At 32.7% G+C, this 12612-nt stretch overlaps 1 protein-coding gene across 1 annotated transcript in view; it reads left to right on the top strand.

Annotated features, from left to right (window-relative positions):
- Positions 1-12612, top strand: part of LOC109594988 (synaptogenesis protein syg-2) — a 237618-nt gene that overhangs the window by 47774 nt on the left and 177232 nt on the right. The gene's annotated exons all lie outside the window — the stretch shown is intronic.

Here is a 12612-nt window from a genome sequence, read left to right as displayed (position 1 = left end):
TTGTTTTCGGCATTATGTCAAACCTCTAATTAACAGAACTTTTATGAGGAATTTTACAGCGACCGCATAACATTGACAATGAAACAAAAATCTATTGTGAGGGATACAACGAACAAGGGGGAGAATTCAGAAAATATCCAAACACCTGTGTATGATGTAAAATCAAAATTACGGCCCGCATTAATATTTGGATTAAAATTACGCGAAACAACGGCATGATGATTGGGCGTTATTAATAAAATTTTAAATACAAACAAAAATGATGATAAATATGAATGTTGATATAACGAATACGGCTTACTTTCATTATCCTATTATTTATAAAATTATTTAAAAAATATTAATTAAAACAAATGTTTAAAATAAAATATTTAGTTTTTTAAAAAATAATAGACTACAAATTTTTACTGTATATTTAAAAATATATATTAATTAAAACAATAAGCCACGAGTATAATAAGATTATTCTCGTTAACAACTATTATTGTTTGTGCCGGTCGCTTTCAAAAAGGTTTTTCATATTATTTTAAATTTGTCGTATTTTTTTATTATACAGAGTATCTACTATAAAAGGAATACTTTATTACACCTTTGTTATCGAGTTAAATAAAAGTTAAATAAAAAAATTTTACATAAATATCGGTTTTCGCAAATGTTTCGGAAATAGTTTAATATATCAAAATAAGGTTTGCGACAACCAATGTTTTAAAAAAATTAAGCACAGCGTAATAAAAATACATAGAGTAAAGCAACAAACTTATTTTTAAGAAAAAAAATCTAAATACATTTGTATATTTAAATTAGTAAATGAAATTAAAACAATATTTATACTATAATTAATCGAAAATAAAAAGGAGTGAGAACTGTACTATTAAAAAATAAAACGAGGAGTCAAAATTAAAGCAATAAAATAAAATATCCAGGTTTTTAATATTTTTATTAGTATTCAGTTTATTTTTTCTTGAAATGAAAGATTGTTTGGCGGGCCTTCTCCATGTAAATTATTTTGCCTTTGCCTACGTCTTAAGATCTTCAGCAGTTTTATTCCTATCACTTTTGGGTGTTCTTACAATCCTCCGATCATCAGTACCATATTGTACCATGCAATTAAATGTAATATTTGTAACTTTTTTCATAATAACAGTGACGTAGATTGTTGAGGGTTGTTTTCTTTTTCTTGTCCTATTTTCTACGCCCTTGAATATTTTTTAAAATTGTTCTTCATTATTATTCTGCTGTCAAATTATGAGCACCTGTTTTTGAAACATCTTGTATATTAATATGCTTATAAACACTCTGTATACACTCTTAGCATTTAATTGATCGAATTTTTATTGTGACTTAAAGAAAAGTAAACTTCATATCTTTACATTTACATAAATACTATGTTACAATTTTAATAAAATAAATATTATCCTTGGCAGTAAAAGCCATTTTATGATATAATTGCATGACGTCCGGTCGTCTAAATTGTGCGTTATATTTATTTCATAAATATCTGATCGTAAATCAAATATTTTGTATCCTGTGTTACGTGCCTACAAAAATGGTGAAAGTGAACTCACGCAAAATTAATTACACCGGCAATATAATATCTGTGTAATAATGCATTTTACTTGCCGCTTTATGCAAATTTAACTACAGTTAATACATCGATCTATCTAGAAAAGTTCAAAATTCTGAGTTTTTAATCACAGCATCCATGCCGGAAAACAACCACAAATCACAATCATGAACTCCAGCAAACCAAGTTTAAAGTATCTGGATATAAAAAGACTACTCGAGTTTTGGTTCATAAATTCGTGTAAATTACAAAGCAACGAGAACATGAAGCGAAAAGTTTACATCATTTACTATGTACACAAGTTTAGGAAAGTACGAAACAACTTATTTTCGTGTGTATTCAATTTCTGGAGGCTGTCTTTGATGACGAATTGTTAGAATTTTATAAATTTATGTCATATTATATTGAATTATGGTTTTTATGTGTAAAAATGCTTAAAGCTCTTATATGCATCATGAATGCAAGCGTGTTAATAAAACATAATCCACCACTGACCTAGAATTAACTTCATCAGACCAGCAGATTAACTGATAATAAGATTTTGTTTCAGGACAAATATACGTAATAATCGAACGCACCGAATTAATCATTTATAAAATAGAAATACTGCTATTAAATGAAAACTCCGAGTAATTCTTATAGGATACTTTTAATTACTTTTTACTGGTTAAACGCCTTATAGTATTAATGGGGAAAAATAATTTGGAAAATAAATTTCAGGTATTATATTATTACATTATCAATTAAGTATCCTTTTAGCGTAAAATGTGGCGTGTTGAAATTGTGAGGGTAATGTGTCCTGAGAGTATTATTATCCTTTCCGTTCCTGCAAAACTGTGTCGTAACGCCCAACCTGGTCGCCGAGAAAGAAATGGATTTAAAATGGAACAGAAGAAAGAGTATGGTAAATTTATGATCTGCTAGGCTTACATTTCGAATTTATATATCCCGGAGCGAGTTTCTTGTTGCCCCCAACTTAATCTTGATTATTACTTGGAATGCTCGTATATTTTTTTCTGTGCGGCTCGTGATAAGATATGAGCATTATCGTGTCGGTAAGACTGTAATATGCCGGGCAATTTTACCCCGAAAACTTTATTTTGTTGGGGAATTTACAGTGTTTTTGTCCGTCCCGTACATCCGACAAATTTAAAGCAGTTTTATGAGTGACGAACTGTGACGGTTTACACCCGTTCGTCGTAAAAAATTCTAATTTACCCCATTTTTTATGTAGTTCGGTAATAGTCGTAAAAGAATGCGGACTACAAATAAACAGCGCTGTCTAATTCATCAGAAAAAAAATCTACACTCGCTTATGCTTGATCTAAATGCAGGGAATTTATTTTAATTAATTAATTCCGGATTTTACGCTTCATTATTAAGGCAAACGTATTTTGAAACTTTTTGATAAAGAGTTTATTAATTTGAATATAGAAGTATTTTATTTAAACTTTTAAATGAATTATATTTATTAAATATTGAACTACAGCGTTCCACAATTTATTAAACAAAATGAAATAAATGTTTAAAAGAGTTTATTTTACATGAAATGTGGCGTACCATTGAAAATGTAACAACTAAATTTGATTTTAAAAAACTTGCCATTTAACCTTTGTGGTCGATTAAATAAAAAATTTACATCCTTATACCATTTTATGTAACAATACAACCAACTCGTTTTAAACTCTAAATTTACCTATTTTTAATTTCGAAAACATTTCATATTGTCTTTCAAAAATATTATTTAATACTTGTATCGTGTAAACTAGTAAAAAATAATAATTAAAACGTGAATTAAGCACTATAATAACAAAAAACTAGAACGGTATTTAAAATTAATTTGCAATTTTTCATTGAAATAATTCGTGTGAACCTCGGTGAGTGTTTATAAAAAAATTTAGACGGTAAAAATTTTAATTAAATTTTAATTTACATTCATACACGACACTGTGACCTGAGGTGCAGTCACATTTGTGGGATTACATTCCTGACTGATTTCGTTTATAGCGAATTCACAGAGATGAAAGACTATTTTATTGGAGAATATTGATTTGTTGTTAGAGTGCTTTTGGCTCTCTCGAATCCAACAAAGTAGAAAATTATTAGAAAACTTCTAATTGGCATGAAATTGGATTTATTATTGTGGCTGCTTCTGATCCACCACTGAAAAATCGGAAATTTTCAAATTATCGCGGGTCGGCCGCTGCGTTCCGCCGGACAGATTCTGATTCATGTAGCGTTAAAATAATAAATATTATTCGGAATTGCAGTGAATTGACATGAATCACCAAGGCAAAGCAGGCTAATAGCGTAATAAAACTCTTTTATTCAAGACTTCGGAATGTTAGGTTTAATGAAGGGTTAATTGTGTCGATCTAAACGTACCATTTGGCTTTTCTTTATTAATAACGTCATCGCACTTGTGACAGTCGGAGATAGATTTCATTAATTTACGACGCCCAGTGACAGCAACGTGCAGTAATGGGGGACTTAAAAATAAAGCCATCATTTTCACCACGGGTACAACATATTTTCAAACCGAATTGACACATTTTACCACAACGTACTAACAGCATTCAATATCCTGTCAAATTTCCTGTATCCTGCTACGTATACTGCCAATGAATATTTCATTATTCTTGCTGTACTTTCGTTATGAAATTTGTGACAGCCCGTAATTAATTCATTTGGACATTGTCACCGTATCCACGCAGAACCCAGTCGAAAATCGGTTAATTTTTAACGGGTTTTGCAAAATCAATTAATTCAAGGAAATGACAAGAAAAATGTTGAAAATTTATCGGGGTGTAACGGACGGATGTCACGTTGTATAAAAACAAAACCGGCTATAAAAAGGCAGATAAAAGTATTTGTCAGACGAATTATCATATCACGTTATTTTTTGTTTTTGTTTAACTTGTCTCATTTAATTTTTCAACCAATATGTGCACCAATTTTATTTGCTTGAAAAATTTACTGTTTAATTCAAGGTAACTATTTCACTTCAATTTAATTTCATCTTCGACACTAAAAATAATCATTAAATTTAACAAAAAAATAAAATTATATTATTACTACTCCCTTCAATCATTAATATATAATATATAATATATATATATATATATTAATAACTCCACAAATGACCCGATTATAAAGACATCGATTTAGAGCAGACGAACTTTACGTCAAAGAAATTGTTAGGAATGTTAATCGGTCTGTGCCTTCTTCTGTGGTTGAGGACGTGCCAAAGGTTCTGAACCACCTAGCAGTACTAAAGAAAGGCAAGACCGTCATATACCATATACAATCATATGCTAGCTGTTGTATCATCAATATACCGTCATGGCAGCTCCGTTGATCTCTACAGTCACAGATGCCATGCCGCTTGAATTGAGTGGTAAATGGGGATGATCTTCGAAGAGTCGGTGGAACTAGGGGGGAAGTCGTAATCCAGCATATTCTGTAGGTCAGCACGGAGGTAATGATTTGTGTTTATTTTATCCCAGGTCCCAATTCCTACAAGATAATAGTCGACCTCATACTGTCTGTATTTTAATGGGATATTTAAAAGTTCATGTTGCGGTTTTGCTTTTGTCATCTCGTTCTACCCATTTATTCCCAACTGTCCATGTGTGGGTTGAGAAAAGAAGACGACTGACTAATCTTCACGGACAACTAAATACTCTGGAATAATGGAGGCACGAAATTCAATTAATATGGGACTCTTAGTCTCAGAAACAAATTAAAAAACCTAATCCGAAGCATGCTGGGACGAGTAGCCGTGTATGTAAATTGAAGGGGTGAACCTAGAGATCGTTGATTAAATTGCATGTTATATAATTCCTATACAGTTTTTTATAAAATATTTCATTAATAAATATACTTTTTTCTGAGTATTCGGATTATATTGATAAGTAATATATTTCAGAATATTACTGCATTATAATGACCACTTAAAAGAAAGTGAAATAACTTCAAACTTTTATATAATCCGTTGAAATAATAAAACAAAACTTTTATTGGATGTTTTTGGAGTAATTGAATTAGTACGTGTTATAAATTAAAAATTACTTAACATTCAAAAAACTGAACAATTTCATGTACAAAATAATAAGTTAGTCCTATCGATTTCCATGGTAATTTATTTCTGTATTCAATAAGCGTAATTTAAGCTATTTCACTGAACAGATTTTATTTAACAATCATATCTAATCTTGGGATCTTGCAATTTCATTATTGATTTATATTAACCCTAAGTTCCATTTAATCTAATAATTAATATTATAATTCAGTTGAGCCAAGCAACAGTTATCTGACATTCTTATACACAAATTGTGAGGTTAGTATAATTTCTGTTTATAATTATGTTAATATTATTCCATTTGTGGAGGAAATACGTTTTTGATGGAGTAGTTTTTAAAGGCTTTGCTCGAGATTATGAATGAAAGATGTTTACTTATTTGACTTTTGAATGTTTAATGACTGCAATTTTCAAACTTTTACAACCCTATATTAATTATTTAAAACACTTAGTAATTATTCCTTCAAAAAGTTTTATCTAGAATTTAATTCAATTTTAATGTCACTGACAGCTACTTAGTGGGAATAACACTGGTGAAGTCAATAAAGTAAGAGTTCATGTACAATCATTTTTAAGAAAAACAAATGTGAAAAATGTATATAAACAACAACTAACATTATTAACATTTATTGTTAAAAATTTTAATACAAAAATAAAATTTTATTCACCCACACACAGCAGAAATTATATAATATAGACAAGCCCATGGTATTGTTATGCTTTATATACTATAAATGATTTAGTGCATAAAAAACAGTAACAATAAAATCACATTAATACATAATACAAATGCTTTATTGATTAAAAAAAATGTAGAAACAGTAGATTACTAATAAATGACAGCATAAAAACACATCACAAACAATGAAATCTGTCAAATAGCCATTCTAACGTCAAAATTTATGAGTCAGTCGTGCAATTGAATGTCGGACTCTTCTCCAACCACCATGTACTGCTGCAATATGGACGACGGTAGAATATCATCCGAATCATCGGAGGAATCTGAATCTGAGCCAGACCGCTTCTTTTTGTTGTAATCTTTCAAGAAATTGTGCAGCCGTCTTTTAATGTCGTTAATCCTTACTTTGTTGTTATTGACCAGCGACCAACGATGACCTCTCGTAACTGCGTCCTTGGTTCCCTTTTGGAATTCACTACTCATAGATAATCTGTTCCTTATGGTCCTCTTCCATTTCGCCTGGGTCTCGATGTAGAACGGGAAGTGTTCCGCTATGTAAGTGTAGATTTGCGAAACGGTCATCTCGTGCATGTCATCGAGCGCGAGCAGTATTAATTCGGTTGATGTGAATTTCTTCTTATCTTGTTGCGGATGTGGATATGGAAACCACGGTTTGTGTCGTTGGAATAATGGCGGATATTGTGGATAATCTGCATTATCTTCATTTTCGTAATTGGATGACATTTCTTCACTCTTCTCTTTGACAACGTTCACTGACATATTGAGCAGTCACTATGGGTGTATGCGAAATTGTGTGTTTTCTAGGCCTACTTAATTTTGTGAGGGATGAATTGCAAACTTTTTCGTTCGTACCGATCGAGAAGCGTTTGATCCGCGGAATTTTGACATGCATGACAGAGACAGTAGAAATAAAAACAAATGTGCCCCCTAGAGGGAGAATTTTACAGACTCTGTCGTGCATGGTGTCTGTCTCTCTCTAAAATCGAAGAAAACGCATTTTGAACGGTATATTATTGACTATTACGTATAAATTTTACTAACTATCTTTACACATTCACAATAAATGTAATTCTACAACGAATCCACTGTTATTTCAAACGGATTCGTCATTTTTATTAACTGAGCTATAAAGTAATACATAATACAGTCTTCTGCAATGGAAATGTGGCCATAAAATTTTGCTGGATACTAGAAATATTCCAAAATTTAAAATTTTAGACTGCCTTGTCGACGTAATGTGACCTTAACTGCTGATTTTTTTAAAGTGGAGTCCGCTTTGTACTTTAATCGATTGTGGCGTCGTTTTGTGACACCTACAGTTTGTTGGGAAAATTTAATTAAATAGAAACAATGGATTTCGTGTGTGTGTGTGTGTCGAGGGGACTCGATTTTTAACCTGTGTACGTTAACGTCCGTGGCCGGGCTGACCGCCGCCAAAATGGAAGCGTCTTAATAGCGAACGTTTGAGAAAAAAATAAAGATAATTTTTGGTAACCATTTACTTCTTTGGAGGCCCGTATGCGTTAATATCTTATTCATTAACATTACGCATAATTGAATATGTTCGTCCTTGAATATTCCACGAACACGCAAGACGGTCACGGTCAGCGAAAATACACGCGACGTCGGACTGCTTCATACATTCGTAATTATTACTTGAAAATTTCATATATTTGGGACAAAGTTCAAAAACTTGTATAAAGTAGTGCATTAAATATTCAGCAGTTCGCTAAGCGCCACTCATTCATGGTCCCGGACGATTACTTAAAAAAAAACTGTCTCATTAAAAAGCGATTTATTATGAACATTTCTTTTTGAATAATCCTCACTTAGGCTTAATTTATACGAATTATTACTAAAAATGTACGTTTTTATTTTTCAGGTGAGAAAAACGTTTCGTGTGCCGTAAGTAAAATTATTGATTTTGTTACGAGTACATCGTGCAAAGAATAAACTTACTTATTCACTAATGCCCTGACAAAGTTCCGGTGTAAAATAAAAATGTGAAAACCCTGCCGGAGTATTCGGTTAATTATTAACTAGCTTTAAACAATGCCGAGCAAACAGTCAAGTGTGTTAGAGCAAAGAATAATTTACATCCACTTGAAAGGCATTTAAACACAATGACCGAACTTTTTTTCAGCAACACAAAACATATTTTTAGGCTCTGTTTACCTGACAATAAGCGACACTCCATGCAAATCGACAGGTTTCCGTGTAAAGTGCTTTAGTCGTTAATCAAATTATATTTTACAAATATTTTAATCAACAATATACATACGAAATGAACACAATGTAAATCCAAGAGGTATTCAAACAATTTGCACTATATATTTGAATTCGGTAATCAATAATATGATTTATTTTCAATATATTTAATGCGTTGATTATAAATTACCTTTCTGAAAAACAGTTATTTATTGATTCAGATACAATAAAAACATAACACTGCATACGTATGCAAATAAATTTTAATGTGGCACATGCTAAATAGGTATTCCGCAAACGAATTTACAATATTTCAATTGGTATGTATTTTTTACCCTCAGTTGTCTCATTAGCTTTTTCATCCCTACTCAAAACAACGAGAAACAAAATATTCATCACTCCGATGCTCATCTTTATTTTCAGTAGTATGAAATTTTAATTGTCTTGTGTTTATGTGTATATCTCGCAAGATTCCACCCCTGAAAACTTCATAATGGCTTTTACAGTGTTTATTATAATTTGTATGTTGTACTATAATACAATAAACTTTAATCTGAATGTTAAATTCACTGATTGTTAGTTATTGTAGAAAAATAAAAAGTTGATGACAAATGGCGATTTTTATTTCCCATCGTTCCCCAGAAAAGGTATACTTGACGTATCTCAGTAAATAAATGGTTTTAGGGTGCGGAATTTAATATAGTTTTATCGCGGTAGTGTTACACTACCAAGTGGCCACTAATGGCTTAACTTTACCCTGTAATAATCCATCAGCTCATATATTTAGCGTTATAAAATACTTGGCTCATTTTTCGACAATAACTCACACGTAGTGACCGCAGTTAACCAGATAAAAGACCCAATTTAAAATAAATAGACGAAATAAGTTACGGGACATCCATATTAAATAAAATTATTAAATAGTGCACGTTTTTACTGCCGGAAAATATTGCAGAGGTAAATTTCCGTGTAAGTTATATCGTATGAAATAGTCTGAAACATTCCACGACAAAGATACATTTTTCAAATGCTGTCACATTTAAGTAAAGCCAACACGTCTATCCATCAACTTCACTTGAGGCCTGTATCCCGAAGAATTTAAAAGAACAAAACGCCCAGCGCAATGACATAGCCAATTTAAACGAGGAAATCTTCATTTTAGTTTGGCCTGTTCCCTTTTTGTTACGTCTAGCAATTTCAAATTGATCGTGAATACGGGATTTTCGTTCGGATCCCTTTAGTTTTTTTTTTATTTTCGCTTTAATTAAACTTTTTAATCACAGCACAAATAACCTGAAATAAATAAGAAGTGCCTCGGCCTGGATTCTATTGTTGCGACTTTAATTTAGCTTCGTATGTACTCGGACGTTTCATTGATTTAGTATTGCTTTTCTGTTAATAAACGTAACAAAATAAAATAAAAAAAATATTGCCTGATAGATCTCAATCTAACCGAGACCGTAATTAAAACCGTTGCCTTGGGTAACGGCAGCTTTCCAAATAATATGATACACATGTCTGAATTGAAGTCTACAAATTTACGATTATTTTTACTTGTAATTATGATAAAAATTTTTAAATATTCATGTTTGCGTTTCAATTTTTTGCTTGTTAATTTCCCGTCCATGAAAACTTATCGTATAAATCCTCTTTTGGGTACGATAAAATAGTTCTCAATAAGTAATTGAAGCGAACTTGGATTTGAAATTGTTTTTTACCGACATTATTTCATCAAATTTTCAGAGATGGTGACGAAGGTCGGACCGTACAAGTGCGCCAAGACAAAGTTATCGGAATTCGTGCGGATTCCAAAAGTTCGTCAATGACGGCCTCATATTACATAAAACATTAATTTCTATAGAAAAGTATCTGATCGCTCCGAAATTACGAAATAATAATAATCAGAGGGAAACCTGCTAAATTATTAATAAACCAAGACGGGTAAATTCGGAACAACAATGTCGAATAAATTCATCGAATTGATTTATCGGGGCACCGTAACATAAATAGCTAAGTATTGTGGAACAATGGCGTTTCATGGTCTCCGTTGTGTCATTGTTTGCCTTTCGGTAACTATAGCATTCCCTCTTGAATTGTCGGGATTCAAATTCAATCGATAGAGACCCACTCTTTACAAAACGGTAAACGTTCAGTTAAATGGTGTGGTTGAATTAACAGATAGCGCAACGTTTTTATACACACCTTCAAACAATTACGATTCCATTGTACAAATCGCAACACATCGATTCAATTAACGTTAACTCAATCGGCTTTCCCCGTTTTAATTTCCATTCGGCAGCCTTCTCGGTTACAATCGACGAAGAACTTTTCATCTTCCGTGTTCATTCAAGACATTAACTTCGTTCCTGACGTAATTTTGGCGTATTAATACCCTAATTGTTCCGCAATTAATTTCAATGAACGGCTCAGAAACGTTTTGGTATTGGTTCCAATTATTCGGAAGAGGAACATTTAAAATGTGGACGAAGTTGTCAAGACCAAAAGAACGAAATAATTTACCGAAAGCACAAGAACGTTGCATTTGGATCGAGTTGCATCCGCAAAATTCGACGGCAAAACAAGAGGATCGTCGGTTGGAAGCGCATATGACGTTGGGGTCCGCCATCTTGATAAAGTCAAATGGCACCAGCGGGACAGATAAATAGTAAATAGGGCTTGCACACTGGCCGGCTCCACATCTCGCAAATAGCGCCCATAAATATCTCGATGGCTTAGCTAATACACGACCCCTACCTCGTTTTTTGTTCCCTTCGTTCCTTTAACTTCTTCCACTGCTCTATGATTGTGTCATGATTTTTTATTATTCAGGGATAACAATGTAGCTTTTTCAATTCGACGATGGCGGATTATTTGTTTTCATTATTACGGACCCCTTTAAAGTGTACATCTCGTGTTTATCCTTTTATAAAGCGCGGTTGCTGAATTATTGAGGCGAGTAAGCGGTTCAGACAATCTTTTGATACCTCTATTGATTTAATAGAGTTTTGGTTTTAAGTCCACACTTTCTTGGACCCTAAGGCCGTTTTGGCCTTTGTGCTCTACCTGACGTTCTGCTACTCTTTTAGAACTTTAGATTTGATTAGGTAATGCAACCAAGGAAATTTCCAGAGAAATCCTGCAAAGGGCTGTCACGAAATTAATGAATATTTAGATGGAAATAGTTTCACTGAACTAAATATTTGCTAGTAATAGAGCAGTTGAAGTTGCAAAGCGACATTTCACTAGACCAATAATATTTTGGAACAAGAGATAAATAATACTTTATCAAACAAGTGTAATATACTATGCCAGACGATCTTAGAATATTTACAATGTCTACATTATTACACGGTAATATAGCTAGAGATATCAATGCTGTGTATTCGGTTGTGGTCATATAGAAAACAAATATCTCGAGGCTAGTTATTAAGACGATCCATGTTATTACGTTGTTACTATGAAATTCTTTCTAGAGAACCACGTTCATTCCTAATCACGAATTTGTACAAAGCAATCCATCATTTTCGCCCCTGCCCGAAAATTGAGTGTACGCTTTCAGTTCAAAAACACCATAATTAGGTTATTCGTGAAATTAAAACATAATCGACAAAAAGCTCGGAGGTAATAACAATTAATTAACGGGAGTTTTTGTACGGAGCGTCGTAGACCGAGTGCGGTATATAAATCACGAAATATGATACAAGTATACATCATTTTGTTGCAAGAAAGGCATAGGAAAGCTAGAATGATATATTAGAGAGAAGTGGTAGGCAATTCAAAAGGGAGATGCCCCGAGCAATGCGACCTGCAACCGTGCTCCAGTCTCTCGCCGTCATAAATATTACTTTGACATTTCTTCCCTTTAAATCGCACGTAGGCGAGAAATATACTGCAGGTGAGTTTCGGTGACGCCTCGAATGGGGTTGTCGATTTTTATTACCCCCGTCTAGAAAAACTCTATTGTCACCCTTTATCTACCCATTACTACTTATTTCCTCGTACGTTACGACTCGAGGGGCGAAAAAAACCGCAGCCTACAAATGAGGAATGTCACCGGGA

The sequence above is a fragment of the Aethina tumida genome, chromosome 1 (assembly GCF_024364675.1).
Source record: "Aethina tumida isolate Nest 87 chromosome 1, icAetTumi1.1, whole genome shotgun sequence".
NCBI lineage: Eukaryota > Metazoa > Arthropoda > Insecta > Coleoptera > Nitidulidae > Aethina > Aethina tumida.
This window is presented reverse-complemented; position numbering and strand designations above follow the sequence as displayed.